The following is a 21,266-nucleotide window of genomic DNA, read 5'->3' as shown; positions in this document are numbered from 1 at the left end:
CTTATTTTTTTAAGTAGGCTCCATGCCCAGGGCAGAGTCCAGTGCAGGGCTTGAACTCATGACCCTGAAATGGAGACCTGAGCTGAGGTCAAGTGTGGGGCACTGAATCGACTGAGTCACCCAGGTGCCCCAAACAAGTTAATTTTCTGAAGTCAATTAATCCATCTTAAGTGTCAGGTATTTCTGTTTGTGTATAGCACATTTATACCTCTTTTTAAGTAATTCATTAGCCTACACCCAACCAATAAGGCTTTTTCAAACTGCAAAAGAAGATCAATAAGTGGGTCTTATGAAAGACATATATTTAATAAAAACTGAAATTTAGAATATTTGCATAATAGTAGCTAAGCAAATAAGCTCTTACTCTGAAATATTCTTAAGATTATGAAGCACAAAAGCAAAGGTATCCTTTAAGCCTTGAAATAAGTGAAATACACTTTGGTAGCATGAGTACCATGAGTCTGGTAAACTGGATTTCAATTGTCCTTATGAAAGACAAACTGTGGTTTAGAGAAAACAAGCAACCTGCCCAAGGTCACAAGCTATTAGACGGTCAAGCTAAGGTAAAATACACAGCTCTCTAATGCCAAAGCTTACTCTGGTTAGTATAATTTATCTCAAATCGACTATGAGTAGAAACTCTCTTCTGATTGTATTTGAATAACTTTTAAGACATAGGTGACAAAATGATCTGAAATTGACTTTGGAAATATACATAGAATGATATACATGAGGCACAAATTTTGGAGGAAAGTATGAAAGTCGAGATAAGAGCACAGACTTAGGAGAAGGTAGAACCGAGTTCATTTCAAGCCATGTCAACTCTTATATCAATCAGAGTAATCTAACAAGAGTAAAGGCATGCCAGACTAAAATTTTAGAGAAGATGAACCTTATTGGCTTACTTCAGAGCAAATCTGATATTTGAGGCTGCTTTCTCCAGGTGGGCATTAGAAAGTCCAAGGTGGACTTGGTTCATAAAACTGGTTGCGGTCCAGAACCCACCAAGTTTAGGAATCTACCACTCCCTTTGAACCCAAATGCTGAACATTCTCAATACAAGGGTCAATACGAAGTAAACTAGCCCTCTGACTGCCTACAGCAAGGTTTTAAGAGATGGAAAATGCTAAATCCTTAAACTGGATTAAGGCAATCCCAGACCGTGCCTCTCAGTGACTAATAAGAATAAATGAAAATCCTTTCTGGAGAAATGTAAGATCATATTGGTTGAAAATAGCTTCTACCAATAGTTTTTCAAATACAACATTCAACACACAATAAAAAATAACTAATCTTATGAGAAAACAAAACAAGGCAAGCAAGAATCAATAAAACAATAAGCAGAAAGAGACCAAAAATAATTTCTGATACTGAATTATCATTCAGGGGCCATAAAACAGCTTTTTTTTTTTGATAAAATAAGGGTTTAAATGGAAAAGTTTGGCAGATAGCTAGAAAGTGTAGTGTCATAAAACTTTTTTTAAAGAATCATAAATAGAAAATAATTCAATAAATGGGATTTACAGCAGATAAGAAACAGCTAAAAGAGAGAATTGATGAAATGGAAGATGAATCAGAAGACATTACAAAATAAAGCATGGAAAGTCAAAAGAAAGGATAATACAGAAGAGGGAATATAGACAAAGAATGCTATAAAGGGCATAACATATCTTAGTTGGAGTCCTCTAGAGAATGAAATAAAACATGTAATACATGTTTAAATGGAAAACTAAAAAGAAATAATGCAGAGAATGTGGGGGAGAAAATGATAATGTAAAAAGTACTGGCTGAGACTTTTTCAGGATGAATGAAAGGAAAAAAAAAAAACCAGCACATTTCAGAAGTCCAACAAATCCCAAGTAGGGAAAGCAAGAAGAAATCTGAACTTATATACACACAAAGTTAAGGAAAGAAAGAAAGTTTTTTTAAAAACTGAAGAAAGAAAAAAAAAAGACGAGAGAAATCATTAAAAAAAAAAAAAAAGCAAAGCAAAAGAAGAAATAAAGGAGGAAGGAAGTCGAGGAAGACAAAGAGAACGTTTCTAAAAGCAGCCAGAGAGAAAGGACAGATTGAGATTTGATTTCGAACAGCAACTAAGGAAGTCAAAGATGAGAAATATATTCAAAGGAAAGACAATATGAAGGAAAATAAGTGTCAACCTAGAATTCTATAGCCTTTACCAAGAGAGGTAGAAACCAAAAATAAACAAGTGGGACTACATCAAACTAAAATACTTCTACACAACAAAAGAAACAATCAAGAAACAAAATGAAAAGGCAATCTACTAAATCAGAGATTTGCAAATCATATATCTGATTACAGGTTAATGTCCAATATATATAAAGAATGAATAGAACTCAATAGCAAAAGGCTAACAACCCAATTAAAAAAATAAATAAATGGGCAGAGGAACCAAATTAACTTATCCAAAGAAGACATACAAATAGTCAACATATGAAAAGGTGCTCAGTGCTCAACATCATCATCAGGGAAATGCAAATCAAAACCACAATGAGATATCACCCCACAGTTGTTAGACTGGCTATCATCAAAAAGACAAGTAATAGGTAGGGGAGCCTGGCTGGCTCAGTAAGTAAAGCATGAGATTTTTGATCTCAGGGTCATGAGTTTAAGTCCCGCACTGGGCTAAAGCTTACTTAAAATAAAATAAAATAATAATAATAAAAAAAAGACTAGATAGTAAGTATTGCTGAGGATGTAGAGAAAAATAAACTCTAGGGCACTGTTGGCAGGAATGAATTTAATACAACCACTATAGAAAACAGTATGGTCACAGTTCCTCAAAAATTAAACATAGAACTATCATATAATCAGCAATCTCACTTCTGAGTATATATCCAAAGAAACTGAAATCAGGATCTTAGAAAAATATTTGGACTACCATTGCAACAGCAGTCACACTAGCCAAGGTATAGAAACTCAAGTGACCATCAGTGGATGAATAGAAAAGATGACACAATACATACATACAAGGGAATATTATTCAGCCACGGGGAGAAGGAAATTCTAGTCTATAACAGCTTGGATGGAACTTGAGGGAATTATGCTAAATGAGCCAGAGAAAGAAATATAATATCACTTATATGTGGTATCTATGAGAGATAAACTTAGAAGAACAGAATAAAGCAATGATTAATACAGTTGGGAGTGGGAAAAATGGGGAGATATATGTCAAAGGGCACAAACTTTCAGTTTTAGGACTAACAAGTTTGAGGCTCTAATGGTCAACACGGTGATTATAGCTGTGATATTGTATTGCTAATAATACTTGATTGTTGGTAAAAGAGTAATCTTAAATGCTTTCATCACAAAAATGAAATAGTTAACTATGTGAAAGGATGGAGATGACAAGCTAATACTATGGTGAAAACTACCGGGCAATTTAAAATGTTTCAAACACATTGTATACCACCCCCCTCTTTTTTTAAGGAAGCTCTATGCACAACATGCAACTTAAACTCCCGACGCTGAGATCAAGAGTCACATGCTCTACCACCTTAGCCAGCCAGGTGAGCCCCGTATACCTTAAGCTTACATGATGTTATGTGTCAAATGTATCTCAATAAAGCTGGGGAGAAAAAAAAGAACAGAGATCAAACAAGTTTTCTGACCGAAACAAACTAAAAACCCAAAAACATTTTGCCTGCCGTAGACCTATTATAAAAAGAAATTCTAGGGGCACCTGGATGGCTCAGGTCATGATCCCAGGGTCCTGGGATCCAGCCCCGCATTGGACTCTCTGCTCAGCAGGGGAACTGCTTCTTCCTCCCCCTCCGCCTGCTTCTCTGCCTACCCGGGATCTCTTTGTCAAATAAATAAATAAAATCTTTAAAAAAAAATTCTTAAGATGCTATCTAGGCAGAAGGAAAATAGAAATGAATAAAAAAGCAATTAAACTAGTAAATATGTGGGCAAATCTAAATAAATATTCATTATATAAAACAACAATAATTTCTGTGGGTTTCTATGTACAGATGTGTTCATGTATCATGTGTGTGCATATAGACCTATGTGCCATAGATACAGATAGAGATAGAATATTAAAATTCAAAAGCAACAGCTTACAATAACCCTAAAGAAATTTTCTAAGGCGTTTGCTTTATTTTGGGAGAGGGTAAGTCAAGGATGACGTTTAATTTGCAGAGAAAACACTTGTAAGGTGATAAAATGATTATATTGTACATCTAAAAACTAATGCAACATTGTGTGTCAACTATACTCAAATAAATAAATAAATAAATAAATAAATAAATAAATAAATTCTATAAATTATCAACTGATAGAGAAAAATCGAAAGACAATATCCATAATTTAAGACTGTTACTGGCCAGAATAGATTAATTGCATGACAAACCACCTCAAAATCTCAGTAGTTTAACACTTACTGGTTTAACTAATGATATAGTCCAGGAGGATTAACGAGGTAGGGACGGAGGATGTAGGGCAAGGCTTCTTATACTCACTGAAGGAGCCAGATTATTTCATGTAGCTATGCTATCTTCAGCTCTGGCCTCCTAAGTCACCACAGAAACAGGAAAAAGAATGGATAATGGAGCATAGGAGGTTTTTACAAATCACCTTTGGAGGTAATGTATATCCCTCATACTCATATTCCATTAGCCAGAACTCAGTCCTGGGGCTTCTGTCTACAAGGAGGTTGGGAAATGTAGTCTAGCTGTGGGTCTGGAAAAAAGGGGAAACTATTTTGGTAAGTACATGGCAGTGCCTTTGTTGCCAAAGAATGGGTGAGGAAATGGGAGAGTATAAGAAAAACTCATAATTTGAATTTAAATACTTTAAGCCAATTTTGAAAACATAATCACCAATTTTTAAAATCGTGTTTTTGGGGCACCTGGGTGGCTCAGTGGGCTAAAGCCTCTGCCTTCAGCTCAGATCGTGATCTCAGGGTCCTGGGATCGAGCCCCACATCGGGCTCTCTGCTCAGTGGGGAGCCTGCTTTCCTTCCTCTCTCTCTGCCCCCCTCTCTGCCTACTTGTGATCTCTGTCTGTCAGATAAATAAATAAAATCTTTTAATAAATAAATAAATAAATAAAATTGTGTTTTTACCATTGTTCCTGGAAACAGGTGAGAAAAAGTGAAATGTTGATCATACTGGTATTGTATTGTTACTTTGTAAGTAACAATGTTGTCTTTGTAAAATAAAAATGTATGTAAAATGTATGTAAAATAAAAATGTATATGTAACAGTGTAGTTATCTGAACACCAAGATTCTGGTCTGGCACCCACTTACTATTTAACCTTGAGGGAATCCTTTTATTTATTTATTTATTTATTTTTCCTGAACACGTTTTATCATCGGTAAAAAGGCCAGGATAATTCTTGTACTTTCTACTACCAGACTCAGGTGAGATTTACAAAGTGGAAGCGTTTTAAGACGTGGGAGGGTTATTGAAATGCACATTATTACCACATCTCAATCTGATTCAGAGACACAAGCTTTTGAATTGTCCTACCTAGACTCATCACGGTTTGTAGATTTGGAAAAGATTTTAAAGATTATCTAAAGCAACTGTATCACTTTACAGACAGAAAAATTAAGATCTACAGAGATAAAAAGAGTGACCTAAGATCACACTGTTGGTCAATGACAGAACCAAATCTTGAAGACCACAGGTGGGGGGTAAGGGTTCAGGTTTCAGAGGTTTCCAATGGAGAAATGCTCTGCTTGTACCAAAGGACTCACTGAGAAAGGTGTTCAAAATAAATTTCCAAAATCATTTCCCTTAGATTTTCATTTAATAAATCTGAAGAGGGCCAGTAAAGTAATTTTTCCTAAAATAAATTAATTACCAACATAGCATAAATCAGGGTTTTAAAAGGAAGTTGAATTGCAGGTTGTTTTAGCTGCCTTGCAAAGTGAGAAAAATGGAGGGTGCCTGGGTGACTCAGTCAGTTAAGTCTCTGCCTTCAGCTCAGGTCATGATCTCAGGGTCCTGAGATGGAGCCCCATATTGGGCTCTGTGCTCAGCAGGGAGTCTGCTTCTCCTTCTCCCTCTGCCCCTCCCCCTGCTTATGCTCTCTCTCTCAAATAAATAAATAAAATCTTTTTTTAAAAAAGTGAGAATATGTGTATGACTCAAAAATTCTTCTTTTAAAAGACAACTCCTGGGGTGCCTGGGTGGCTCAGTGGGTTAAGCCTCTGCCTTCAGCTCAGGTCATGATCTCAGTCCTGGGATCAAGCCTCGCATCAGGCTCTCTGCTCAGGGGGAAGCCTGCTTCCCCTTCTCTCTCTGCCTGCCTCTCTGCCTACTTGTGATCTCTCTCTCTGTTAAATAAATAAAATCTTTTTAAAAAATAGGAAAAAAAAGACAACTCCTTGTACTTCTGAACGAAGCAGCAGGCCAGCCCTCTACCCATCTTTCACTGAACAGCTTAATGACAGTCAGCACGTATTTAGCCAATTGACAGATTATGTGTGAAATCTGTAATTAGACAGCTAATCTTTTTTTTTAATATGTTATATTTTTGACTGCTAATATGTACATTTTCAAGACTCTGGATGCTAGGTAATATCTGAATCTATTTGAGTCTTTTAACTTTTTTCCCTAGAAAGAGCACTTTACCTAGAATGGTAATATAGCAGAAAATGAGCATGTTTGCTACTTTATGGAAAATAAATAACACTGTAGTGATTGAGACGTATAAAAAGAGAAAAAGCAATTGTAATAAAAGTATATGCAAGCTATACATCCTCTGGGTTTCTCACCTAGACCAAGTTTATGCAGTTAGCCATTGAGCCGAATGCCTAACTTTTGTGAATGAATGTACTTGTCTCGCCCAAGGGGAGAATAATGAGACCTAGACTTTTCCGTACTTGTCTTGGGAGATGACTAAGGAAGTCAGAAGGGCTTTCTCTAGAGGGGAAGTAAGTGTTTTGAAGGTGGGTTTCCTGGTACTGAGGCGGGAAAGATTTCAGAGTTAAACAATCTGACCTTGGATGGGATGTGTTGGTATTTGCTCCACTCAGGTGGTGTGATGACCAGAAACCAATTTTCACACTGGCATCAATTTGCTATTTTTTTCCTGAACACCTGAGCAGAGATGATCTGGACCTTTTTTTCTTTGACTTTTCTTTTCCTTTCCCCCTTTCCTTTCCTTTTCTTTCTTCCTTCCTTCCTCCCTCTCTCTCCCTCTCTCTCTCTCTCTCTCCAGTATCTCGCCCACCCTTCCTCCCTCCCTTCCTCTCTTCCTTCCTTTCTGAGAGTGGAAGTAATTGTAAAAACTTAATTCAGGGATCCTCTTTCTGAAAAAGCCATGAGAAAGAGCAGCAAGAGCAGTGCTTCCTCCACTGGAACAACCTTGACTTTTTCTTCTGCCCCGGTTTGCAGCCCCTAGCCTGCAGTTGCTTGGCCAGCATTCTGCCCTCTCCCTTTTAAGGAAGTAGAGACAGTTTCTGTGGGTTCTGGTGTTGAGACCGGTGATCCCACAGCAGGAGCTCAGATTTCAGCGGGCTGCCACAGTCCTTTACCATCTGATTTCAGATGGGCTTGCTCTCAGAATTAGATCTCTGTGGAACTGGCCTTGAAGACGCTCTTTAATTTTATTCTACCCTTGAATTTGCTCTGAGACATTTAGGAGAAGAGAAACAAGATTTGCAATGGCGTTTACAACTCCAGACCCCAGAGATTTGAACTGTGACTTCTAGAGGGGGGAAAGGAAACCCTAGCAAGACTCCTGAGACTGGACCAGACTTATGTTAACCCAGACCACCAGGGTTCAAATCCTGCTTCTGCCATTTATGAGCTGTGAGGCCTTAGGCAAGTTACTCCAGCTCTGGGCTCATTTACCTGGGGACATAATAGTACCTTTTTGCACTTTTTGTTTTAGGAGTGCGTGAGGTAATGCCTGGAAAGTGCTACTTAGATCAGAGCCTGGCACCTAGTATGAACTACGGTGAGAGGAGCATTCCCCACCTTTGCAAATATTTTTGTTCTCTCAGAAGGGACGGGAATTGAGTTGTGGATTTCAAGAGGCCATTGCAACTTAGGCATGAGAAACCTCAGTTAATACCAGTGTGAACGGAAGAATGAACTAACTTTTTCAAATGTCTTCTCAGTAAGGCTCAGCGACTTCCATAGAATACAAGGAGCCTTGGAAAAGAGCCTCCTCACCTGTACTTCCTACAGACCTATTGGGATGAGGACTAGGAGTCAGATTTAAGTTGAGAGAAAGAAAATGCAGATGTGAAAGAAAGTCATACTCTGCTTATGTAAAAGCGTATGCATACATATAGGGTATATTTTTAAGTATGTACATGTATAAATGTACATGTAATTACATACATTTTTGATTATGTGTGTGCACATGGGAGTAGATACACGTTTTTATGAAAAAAAGTTCTCTTCAAAGTGGCCATAAATCTATTAAATAGCTCTCAATTAGTTAGTAGTACTGTTTTGCCAACTGTCAGCACAATGATGTATCTGGTGTATGTGCCATTAAATTTTGGAGTAAATGACTTAAAAACGTGAAAATTGTAATTAGAAAGCACTGTATAAACCATGTATCTTTTTCTAACTATAGGTCTTTCTTCCACTCCCACCACTTACGTCTTTTTACATTTCCCATCTCAAAGTCTAATAGCAACAACAACAAATAATATCCTGCCTGTGGCTAATAAAAAAAAGAATCAGCTTTTGATATAGCACAAGCTGGGATAGGGCAAGACATTAAGGTATAGGAAGGGGGGTGATGGTAAGTGAGCAGAGCATTGTATTTCCTGTCCCATTTATTGAGCAAGGAAGCCCAAGGGCAAAGTAGTTAGGTTTCCCTTCCCTAAAAAGATGTAGCAAATTATTTTAAAAACCCACCGCCCTTCATACTTAGGCTGAATACCTGCTCACATCTACTCTGGGGAGATAGGGAATGCATGTTGAAGAGGCATCCTGAGAGGTAAGCCCTTGCAGGTGAGGACACAGAAGCCAAGAGAAAGGGAAGTGACATTAAGGCCATCCAGCTCACCAGTGGAAGAAAAGCAATTCAATTTCAGGTGTCACAGACTGCAAAGCCTAGGATCTCTTTTTATATTGGACTGTCTTTAAAGGGGCAATACTGGAAACCAGGATACAAACTCAGAAACCTTCCTAGAATGGTCAGAATTCCTAAGGACTCATTTAAGAATTAAACATCAATGTTAACTTACATTTTTCCCCTTGCTCACATCAGGCAAGTATCTACAATCAGTTGAAAATAACCCCATTTTCCCCAAAGCCCCTTAATGTTATTTTGCTGTAATAGAAAGGAGTCCAGGAGACTTCATGAGGGGCTTTCTTCTGAGGACCATTGCCCTCTGGACCTTGCCACCCTGACCGCAGCTGACTGGCTGGGCTCCTGACCCCACCTCCAGCCAAGGAAATGGTCTGGTTCCAAAGTATAGCCCACGGTTGACGGATTCCATCACTCCATTTGCCTGTGACTCTTTGTCTACCTCACTCTACATTTCAGAAGAATGTGTGCTAGCAAATAGGACTCAAGTTAAAAGATCCAGACATGACCTAACTAGAGGCCATGAGCAAGTAGAAAACACAGAACAGCCAAAGCATCGTGTAAGCAGAATCTGTGACATAGAGAGGACCAAGACATCAGTTAGATGGTAGTGAAAACAGCACTCAGAGAGGGATGAAGAGCACTTTGTGGTGATAAGACTACAACATTGAGGCAAGGAGCCAATGGGGCACTAGGGTAAGCTTCAGAGAAAGAACCAGAAAGTAACTTCTAGAGAATATTCTCTCCTGTGAGGTCTGGGTGTAGCCTCCTGCCTTCCACATTTCCCCTTACATTCTTAAAGTGAATCCCCATGTATTAAATGAAATAAACTGAATGAAGTCCTGTTCTTTGCACCTTGATCAAATTAGTACATTGGCTTATAATTTTATATAGAACACTTACAAGGTCTAATCAACAAGTTACTGTCACTCATGAGGTACGTCTAAAGACAACTGCTCTAGCTGCTTCTGTCTTCAAATAATTCTTCGGCAGAAGTGGTTTCAAAAATGAAAAATTTAAAACTACATTAACAGAGACAAAAAGAGCTTTAATTGGGTAACTATCAGATTCAACTATCTAAATGAATTTCTCACTCTATTAAAATAACAATGATTTAAACTTCAAAGCAAGCTCAGCCTGGTTGTTTACCCTACCACTCTAAGTACTTCTGTAAGATATCTAGATCTTTTTGTTAGACATATGTTACTGAGCTTAATTTTCCTTTGTTCCTTTTAAAAGTCTTGATTCACAGAGAACAGGAATGCTTTGACTCTGCTTTCTAACACAATACCTGTGTGAAGAAACACCCAGTCCTGACTGTGTACAAATGGAAGGAACAGACAAATGCACGGGAAGATGTTAAGATGAGGTTGGAGGAAATTGGAATGCCAAAAAGCTCCAAGGAATTGTGGAATATTTATGAAACTATGTGGTGCATTTTTGAAATGCAGATGTCTCTGGAACTAGAAATGTAATCACAGGAATGAAAACTGTCTTTAATAAATCTTCTTAATTAAAATCTATTGTTCAGAAAAAATATATAAATCCTCCTCCAATACTAGAAACCATAGCAAGAGGTGGGGAAAGTATAGCTTTGTTCTGATTGCAGCAAATTAATTGCTACTAAGAGTTCCTGGTTACCATACTTTGGGTTTTGTTGCCTTTGTTGTTGTTGAAAGCGGAAGAAGGGCATTCTGGTGAAGTGAACATCAATTGTTCGCCATCACGGTACCCAGTGAGGTGAAAATAAAAGAGGCTTGTAGCACAAAAAAATATCCACTTACTGATAGGGGAAGAGTGTGTAGAAATGAATTTTTTTGTTTTCTGTTTGGTTTGGTTTTATTAGCTTCAAGAGCTTCTGATGGATGTTCCTTCAATTCAAAAGGTTCAGAATGGATTCTAAGAAACAAACTTGGCCTACCATCCTTCCTCTCAATGGTCAAGTCTCCTACGTAAGACCCAAACGGAAGCCTGTAAAATGAAAATGTCTACATGACTGCATTTATGAAAAATACATAAATTTCTGTTTTTATTAGTCTTCAACTGTCATTAAACTTTGAAAGCATTAGACCTTTCAGTGAAACCAGTGCACTATGGCATAATTGTCATAGCACATCAGTAGGACAAAGTAAACTACTTTTCTAAGTGGGCGAACTGAGGAGTGCCTGGGTGGCTCTGTTAAGCGACTGAGTCTTGGTTTCAACCAAGGTCATGATCTCTGGGATCTAGCCCCGCATAGGGCTCCATGCTCAGTGTGGAGTTATCTCCTTCTCCCTCGGCCCCTCCCCTTGTTCTCTCTCTCTCTCTATCTCTCTCTCTAAAATAAATAAATACAATCTTAAATGAAAAATAAGTGGGTGAGCCGAGGCAGTGAAGACTGAGTTGAAGAGCCTCTGTTCACCACAGCAAAGGACAGAGGACAGAAATGGCACATGGCTCTGCACGAGGAAGTGTAAATCAAATGCACACCTTGAATTCATTAGTTTATGGTACCCTTTCTCAGTTACACATTGCACAAGGCAAATGCAGTCTTAGGCAAGGGATGGCTATCACTGACCCTTCAGGAAAGAGTCACATGTGGCCTCGTTATTTACCCACTAAACGGCCTAACTTTTGAAGAGCTTCCAGTTTTGCTGAGATAAACAGCGTTGTGACTTAATTACCATCTTGTAATGGGTCTCCGTGGTTGACTGCAGGTACCTGGCCAGCAGGTGTGGACGTTAGGAGCCTCTTCATATATGAGTGTGCTCTTCTGTTATGCATTCAAAGTCCTGGATGTTGTTCTATATGTTTTGTGAGCACATGAATGCTGTTGGCTTTTGTGCAAACAGTAAAAGTGGGGCTCCATGTGTCAAAGGAGGTTGGCAAGGTATGAAGTACTCACTTCATACCTTTTTCATAGCCTTTTTCCTGCCCTTTTGGACCAGCATCATTGGCATTTTCTGGCAGCCTATTAGAGATGCAGAATCTGAGGGCTCGGCCCGGACCCACTGACCCAGATTCTTCAGTTGAACACAGTCCCCCAGATGCTTAGTATATTAAAGTTTGACATGCATTGGTCTAAAAAAAATAAATATATTTACTCTTCTCTATTTGAAAGGATCTATAGCTTCCAGTGTATTGGAGATGTATTAAGACTGCAAATAATTGTATATACACTCACACTTTCATTGTAAAAAAATTAAGTAAGGAATATCTATCCAAAAATAGAAAATTGAAGATGTAGGGCAAATGTCAGTCTAGAAGTGACATTTTTCCCCAGAAGAGGTGGCAAATTGTTACGAACAAAATGTTCCTATCTCGTAATTTTTTTTTCCCCTTCAAGAAATTGGACCACATGCAAAGCATATAGGGCAAACAGGGCTGTTGACATCACTGATCCTGTGGTTTTTACAGGTGCCTAATGTAAAGGGTACATGAATCAAATAATTCCCTCAAAAGCACAGATAAAATCTGGGGGGAATTTAGGAAGGGGAATCTCATTGGTCCCAGAAAATGAAGACCCCTTTCTAGTGTCTTCCACTGAGACGCTGTGGTTTCTCAGTTGGTGACCAGCCCTGCGGAGAAAAAAGTAAGAACTTCTCAAAACAACTTCATGCCAAACATGATTAACAGCAGTTTATATTTGCTACAGATTTGTTGGCCAAAAATTTCTTCTCTTCTCGCTGCTGTGCTGTGAGCCAGTTGGCTGCTGTTTTTCTCCCTAGAGGTGAATGCACTACAGTGATGTAGTGATTTCTGCATGAAAATAGTCTCATGCGGAGATATGGGGTTCATCAGACTGGAGAGTTCTATGGAGTAAGTTGATATTTTTAAAGGATTAGGAAAAATAAGAAGATTAAAATACTGTAACATATACTGTATATATACTGTAACAAATACTGCATCTTTTAGAGGGTAGATTTAATGTGGACATGGATACACTGATCCTGCATACGTAAGGCATAAATATCCAAATAAAAATGACTCTTTACTTAATATAAACACTGTGTAAACAATCAGGATTATAGACACTACCAATGATACCATAATTAAATGAAAGGGAGAGCACATGCCCCAGACATATGAGCCAGCTTGTGAATTTTTACTGCATATTGATGTGTGTACGAAAGAAGACATAGTTGAACTATTACTGTAGAAGGTGAGAAGGAAAGACTCACTTACCTCTAAGATTCCCCAGCTTTAAATTCCTTTCCCTAGTATTTTAAAAATTTTCTAGCTTATCATAGAAAGTAAACTGAAATTTCAGAAACATTTGTGGTGTATTGTAGATTCTGAATGAATTTTATCAAAAGCTTAAAACACATCAGAATATATATTTTCCACATCAAATTTGCCATTATTTCTGGAAGTATTGACATGCTCATATAAAACAACACAGGTCTTTTTCTTTGGTTTCCCACATTTTCTTCATGTGAAATATTGCTTATGTTAAAATCTTACGTTTCTTAAGGATTGAGTAAAAAAGGAGTCAAGTTGGTGGTGTTTTGAATCATGTAGCTAAGACATGAATAAGTGATGGAGCTTTTAAATCCTACTCATTCATTCAACAAATATTTACTGAGCACCTAGTATGTGCCAAGTACTCTTCAGCGAACAAAACAAAGACGCCTACCATTGTGCAGTTACATAACAATAATATATCCCTATTTGAGAACTACATAGAGCAACCACCAATAAAAAAATACAGCAAAAAGAAAGTATAACTTCTCTAGGCATATTCCATAAAAAAATCGAGAATATAGAATTTCAGCACGGGAGAGGTGATATATGATTTTATTCTGGCTTATGGTATTTTAAAAATCAATATTCAGAAATGGAGGTGGGAAGTGTTCAATTCAAATTAGAAACATGTGAATACGATTTGTATTTGGCATCATTATTTGTCATGGATTAGTTATAAAATCTCACATGAGATAAATACTAGATTACAGGTAGCTATGCATGTAAAAACACATATATGTATGGCATGTGTACATGTGTGTGTTTCATGTGCAGTAAATACATTCCTGCAGTTTAGCGTGTCAAAGTCTGACAAATACAGGTATTTAAATATTTTAAAGAGTAAGACTCATTAAAGAAATACTGATGTGAATTATTTTCTAAAACTTTCCAAAGTTAAAAAGAAAATTCTTTTGGCAAATTAAATAAGTAACTGAAATTCTGCAACTTTGGCTCTTTGGGTGCAGATTGGTTTTAAAGCACTACAGAAAAACACACATGACTATCTGAATACATAGGCATTAGAAATCAAAATCAAACTCATTGTCTGCAGGCTTGCAGCTAAGTCATACCAAATGATCAGCTTATTTGCAGGGATGATGTGAGAGTCATTTTTGGTTTAACTCATACATTTTCCATTAAAAAAATCTGTTTATTATCTTAGGTTAAAACTCTCCTAAGACCCAATGAATTTATACTGTACACTGGGTACTAAGAATATGTGACTTAACTATTATAGAATAAAATAAAGATCTCTGAAATTTGCTCTTTTATTTGTTGTCTGTGTCCTAAAATGAAACCTCAAAAAATTTAAATAACAAATTTGTAAAGATTTGGACTAAAACTTGTTCATGCAAAACTCAAAAAGTGAACTACATAAAATTACACAGGTAAAAAGAGAGATATGGCAAATAGTGGTTAAGTTCTAAATTTATGAAGCACAATTATTGCTTGCCATTCTTTATGTTTATCATGCTCTATTTTTTTCACAAATATCAGAATAATTTTTTTGTTAGAAATAAGCAACATGGCAATTAAGGATTTTCATCAACCTACACAAACAGGAGGAATTTTTAAAGTCACAGAATATCACAGATTGGGAGTCATTTAAACTTTAAGATCTATAAGCAAAAATTTAAAAGTGTTAATTAAGTACTTGTTCACATTTTGCATAGGATTTTTTTTTTTTTTTTTTTTTTTTTTGGTAAGAGGTGAATCACACGTCTCTAAAGAATGTAATAATCACTCATCTGAAATGTGTATTGAAAGCACTCAGCTTTTTTTTAGGACTGGCTTAAGGGAAAACCAAAAGCATCCTTAGGTAACATTACTGAAAAAAAAATCTGTAAATTGAAAGAACTCGGTACCTTTCTAATAATGAAAATTTAATGATGTGAGAAAAAATCTTCTAAAGTGTGAGAAAAAGAAAATTGCCGGTAAGGACTTTTTTTACAGTTGAACACATTATTGTGTATTTTATTTTTCAATTTAATGGTTTCATTAGGGTATCTGTTTTTCTAAACAATCTCCTTTTTTGAAATTTATCTTTATGGTTTGGGGAGGGGCAGCAAATTAAACAGTTTTGAAAGTACAGAAACTTGATCTCTCTTGTGAATGGCAGATAGGAAGACTTACTACTGATCCCTGTCTCCTCAGGTGGGTTTAAAAAAAATGTATCAGTTAACAATTTCTCTTGTTATGGATGTTATGTCATGTGTATCCCTTCCCCCAAGGCTAGAGTAAGCAAATATTCTGTGGACCTGTACTGTTTTCAGTAATTCACACCCTCCCATCACAAATATCAATGAACTCCTCCTTTTCCATTTAATACATTTTCTTTTCCTACATTTTGCAATTCAAGAATCACCTCATGCTTGAGTTGTTCCTATAGTTACCTATCTGCTCCAAATAAAGGAATCTGGAGATAATACAAGGATAAACTCTCCAGAAAAATATGTTCTACGTTTTGCAGAACACAGGCTTGTAAAGGGGGTGGAAAGTGGGATTAAAGAATATACAAAGTCATTCTACATCAGTTTAAGGATGTATGTGCTTCAGCTGCTGTTATCAGAATTAAAAAGAAAATCTCAGATTTAGTGATATATTCTATCTGATGTAAAGCCAAAATGAGTAGAAAACATTGGTATTTCTTTAAAAAGGAAATTTAACTAGAACAATGATTATTATTTTTCCAGAAGTATGACTGGCATAAATGACGATCCTGTAGGATTTGTAGAATCTTATAAAATATGATTTAAGTATATGCTCTGGTATTGTGAATATAGCCTGGAAATGTAAAACTCCATTTTGATTTCCTGTGACTTACTGTCTATTGATTTTGAAGTTTAACATTTGTATTATAATTTCACACCTACAATGGCACACTTTATAGGTAGGAGAAAAACATGGCATGATGTATTTTATTTCTCCCCTACTTTTTACATTCTAAAACTTATTAATTTACTCTAAGTTTTAAAATTTGATTCTAGAAGTAGCACTATTTCACAAGAACCATTCCCGATTCAGAAGTAATTTGATTGATTTTAAATAAGGATAAATGTATAGTTCCATCATTTGTTTTCAATTTGGGAGGCAAAAGAAATAATAATCCAAGTAAGAGGATAATAAAATATCACAATGTTTTTGCCTCTTTAAAGAAAATAAAAGCAAGCTTTGACATAATTTCTTACACAAAGGTATTATACAGTAGTGTCTTTACATTTTATATCTTAAGATTATTAATGGTGTTAGGATTTGCAAGGAGCACACACACAAAAAGCTGTAATACAGAAGTTACTATAGAATGTAGGATTTGATAAAATTTGAGATTCAAATTAACAGCATCATAATATCAAATACCAAGACTTAACATTACAATTCATTAATCCATTATAATTCATTAGTCAAATGTCCCAAGGAGAGGGCAGAATGTACAATGAGTGTTTTCTGGAAATGAATTGCTAAAAATTAGTAGAGTCTAAAAAGACTTCAGAATTGGAAGCTCCAGCTGGGTTTAAAAGGATGGGGGAAGGGATATTACTCACTGTTACACATTTGAAGCACCACTTTAAAAAATAAAATCCAGGAATGTCTCATCAGTCCCCACTGCATCAGGCCGACTCTGACTCTATCTTAAAGCACTTTTTTCCTTCGTAAAGATGAGATTTAGAAACATGCACATAGGACAATTTGCATTGATTTAGGCCAGTTGGGAAAAGAACATGGTTTAGGGTAGGATTTCAAATTGTTGCATTAAATATAATAACATTTGCAGTAGTGGCACCGTTCCATAATAATTTTAAAAGATTTCATTTTACTTATTGCAAGCCATTATCTGATCATATTTGACCTACATATTAATATTTTCATTATTATTCAAGTCCTTTTTTGCTCTGTACAAACAAATTGTCAGCCCTGTTCACTGAGAGATTATTTATTTACTCTGGAAATATCTGAAATTCTTTCACCCTATCTTTTCCTCTGGGACTCTCTCCCCACCCCACCCCACCCCGCCCCCTAAAGTATTGATATTAAGGTCTGGGGGGAGGAGGACACATCCAAGGAAAACGTGAGATAGAGAGAGGCCCCTCTAAACGGTATACTATGGGAGAAGTAAAAAAACAAAGAGAAAAAAAAGAAAATGATAATTGTTTTCTCTAAGGCTATTATCTAATGCGAAAGCAAATAGTCAGTCTGGAAATCAGCTAACAGAAGGGGATTAGAGAGGAGATCTGAGAGTGGCTTGATTTCTAGCAGAGCTGTCTCTCCAGCCAGTGATGAGACACAGGCAGGGCAGCCAGGAGCGCTCCAGATGGCCGGGGAAAGTGGTCGTCTTGGGTTACTGCAGGGCACTCGGGCCGCCAGAGAGCAGGCGGCCCGGGAAGGCATCATTAGGGAGCCAGTCCCACGTCCAGCCTGCACCGGAGAGGGCGAGGCTGGGAGGGAGGCCGCCCGCCCGCGCGCCCTAGCGAGCCGGGCCTGCCCATTGTTAACATATACTTGACCTCTGTGACCCCTGCACGACACAGATGTCTCCCACCTCCACCTCCCCCCCCGCCCCGCCGCGGGCCCTCCCCCCTGCACCTGGTAGCGGCCGCGCCGCCGCCTCCCTCCCGAGCGGCCGCGGCGCCCCGGGCGCGGGCGCGCGCCGGAGCCGGCCTGGTGCGGGCGCTCTCTGCGCACAGCGCGCGGCGCTCCTGCTCCCCGGCGGACGCCCGGCCGCCCTGCAGATAAATGCGTCGCCTTCCTCGAGAGTGAGCGAGGGCGGGCGAGGCAGACGCAGACGCCGCCTGTGACAGTGGCAATTCCCTGCGCCCCACATCACATTTGTCTGCCACAGCAGCAACAACAGAAAAGCGGAGGGAGGGAGGGAGGCGGGAGGAGGGGAGCGGAGCTCCGCAAGTCTTGGGTTCTGCGTGGAGGCTGCGTTTGGCTGGCGTCCCCGACCCCGGGCTTTTTGCACCGCAGCTTCGCAGTGCGCAGCGCCGGGCGGCCGCGGGCGCTCCGCCGGCGACTCCGCGGCCTCGTGGTGAGCGCGCGTGGGCGAGTGGCCGCGGACACTCTGGCCTCTCGGGGGAAGGCGCGCCGCGCCCTTGCCCCCTCGCCCCGCGGGCCGGCCGAGACGACGGGAAGTTTTATTTGCAGCTTGGAGCCCGTGGCGGATGGTGGGACTCTCCAGCCCTGTGCAGTGTAAGTGCCCGCGGGAGGGCTGGGCCGGCGGGCGGGCGGCGGGGACTGGCCCCCGGCTATTACTGTTAATTATTATTCTGATGACCGTCATCTTCATTCGGGTTATCCGGCCGGGAGGCTGCAGGCTGTACTTGTCGCTCAACTAGGGTAGGACTACGCACCAGGGCCAAGAGGAACATCGCGGGTGACTCCACTATGAGATGACACTGAACTTCACGGGTCAGCTAAGGATGCAGTTTTCACTCCTTGATTCCCCGCGCTGTCTTTTACAATTTTTTTTTCCCCCTTTCCTCTCCATCATCGCGGTATGTGAACAGGAAGATGGTGCGTAGTTCCCACCCCCTATACTCCGACAGAACAACCGGTCAACGTGCCCACGGTGCGTTTGGCAGGTGGCCCTAAACCCGCATCGTGGGTTTTTTGTTTTTTGTTTTTAACTGAAAGGGAAAGGCACGTTTCGATAGTGGAAAACTTAGCTCTAGGAGCAGGAAAGGCGGAATGTTAACTTGTAGACTCGGCTGCGACTGAGGTCCGGGTCTTCTTAGTGGCATCTAGGTACTCTGCACCCGCCTGCGAACTTTCCCCATTACTCCTGGGCGTTTGGGGGTGCCCGAGCGGGAAGCACCAGGGCGCACGAAGTCTCCCGACCGGGCTTCTCCAACCCACGACGGGTTCAGGATTTCACCGCCGGCGATCGCTGGGCAGCGTCGCACCTGCCCTGACCTCCGCTCGGGGTCTCGCCACTCTGCCATTTGGAGGTTCCCCTTGCGGCCCCGACTCGACGCTCGCCGCTCCCGAAGGAGGAGCAGAGCCTTGTGCTCGGCAGCTCTTGCCCCGCACAGTCCAGACGGGGAGCCACGTTAGCGGAATTCCTTTCGTTTTCTAGAAGCCCGTCCGGTGAAGCGCCCGGGCAAGGGTGGAAAAGCGCCCGGGCCTCGCCACCCACCGCTCTCTGCGAACCTTAAAGGACTGGGTGGGTTGGCGCACCCAGACCACTCTCCCGGAGCGGACCTTACGCTGGCCGGGACACCTTAATTAAGCAAAGATGGTTGTGTCGGCCTAGAGCGCTTAAATCCATTTTATGAAACTTTTTTTTTTTTCTTTTCTTGTAAGGTCGGTCAACCCTTGGAAAAGTTTGAGTACTACGATGTCGGGAAGTAGGATGTGAACCAAGACTGTTACTAAAAATAGGATCCACCCCCGCCCCAGGCCTTTCAGTTTCAGGGTTTGACTGGGGAGCTTTGCAGCCCTTGGTCTCATTCCTCGCAGATTCTGCCTAGGGTAGAAATCTTTAGAGCATAGCCCTCCCCGCCAAAGGTTGGGCACCTCAGATCCCAGGGTGCCCAAGCCTGTCTGTTGCTTCCTCAGGAAACCTGCAGGATGTCCCTTTAAGGAGTAGCTAGTATTCCTGGAGGAGGAGGTCCTGTAGACCAGTCACCCAGGCCAGGGCAAGGGAGTAAAGACCAGGAGAGCTGGAGAGGCCACTTCAGGCCAACTTCATGTGTTTCATGTAACTCTGAGCCCCCTTGAATTTTTAACTTCGCTTCCCTTAATTAATCTGCCCAGGGCCTGTATATAAATGGCTGTCCACAGCTGCTGCAAATTGATTTGTCCCCTGATAAAGGTGGCGTTGCTGACCAAAGCATTTTCTTTCTACCTTCTGTGTGAACTGAAATCTGTTTTACAGGGTTTTTTCTTTTCTTTCTTTCTTTTCTTTTTTTTTTTTTTTTCCTCTCCTAGTCTCCTTTTAAACATCTGTACGGTTTTTAAGTGCACTCAGTGGCTTTTATTATCACACCCCTCCCTTTGCATAGAACAGGAGTGGAACTGGGTCTGTGCCCAGTGAGTCCACACTCACCAGAATACAAATTGACCAGATTCTCTGTGATGAACGGCTTGTTAGTGTTGGGGGCCTCCTTTTAGTTTATTGCAGTGTTTTGCCTTGACCATGTGAGTCTGTTGTTGTGCCCAGTTTCTCCTGTCACACAGTTCCTTAGAAAAGGTCAACAAACACTATTGTTTCTTAAAACCATCATAGCCCCAACCTGGGTGTTTATGTCCAGGCTGGGATGTGGACAACCAGAAGCAAATCTATAATTCTATCCTTGAAGTCTAATTTAGTACTAACATTATGGGTGCTTTCAAATCACATAGGTAGGGCTATGTGATTTCTCTCTCCCTCTCTCTCTCTCTCTCTTTTTTTTTTTTTTTTTTTTTTTTTTTTTTGCTTTTCTTTCTTTTTAGCAATTGTTGTTTTCTAAGGGAGGTCTGACAGTCTCACCCAGGATTCATCAGGGAATCTTACTTTGACCCAGGCTTTTCTTGCAGCCAGGATGGATGCTGAGGAAGTTGAAGCCTGTCGTTGCTTTACTTGTACTGTATTTCACATTTGATATTTCTTTGGTTTATTCTTTCAAGAGAAAATTCCAACCCAATAACCCAGGAATCTGGCTCATTCTGGGTGCATATTAAACACTGACTTTATCTAAGATTTATACTAAGAGAAGAACTTTATATTAAAAGTCTTTGTTTAAGCATTAATAATTTTTGTTGTAAACCGTTTAGACAGCACTTTATTTGAAAAGCTAAATATTGAGCGGGAGAATTTGAGTATGTACCTTCTCCAGTGTCCAGCTCATACCTAATAGAAGCACGGGGGGGGGGGGGGAGGGATGGTCTATTTTGTCCTTAATGTTTAGACAACTCAAAGCAGACCAGAAGTCTTTGAAATGATATTTTCCTTTGTAGACCTAGTCTCCGTGACCCACTAATATTTGCTGTTAGTTTGGTTTTCAAAATGATTCTTCAAGGAGCTTCCTAAGAAGA

This window comes from Mustela erminea, chromosome 16 (genome assembly GCF_009829155.1).
Source record: "Mustela erminea isolate mMusErm1 chromosome 16, mMusErm1.Pri, whole genome shotgun sequence".
Classification (NCBI taxonomy): Eukaryota; Metazoa; Chordata; class Mammalia; order Carnivora; family Mustelidae; genus Mustela; species Mustela erminea.
This window is presented reverse-complemented; position numbering follows the sequence as displayed.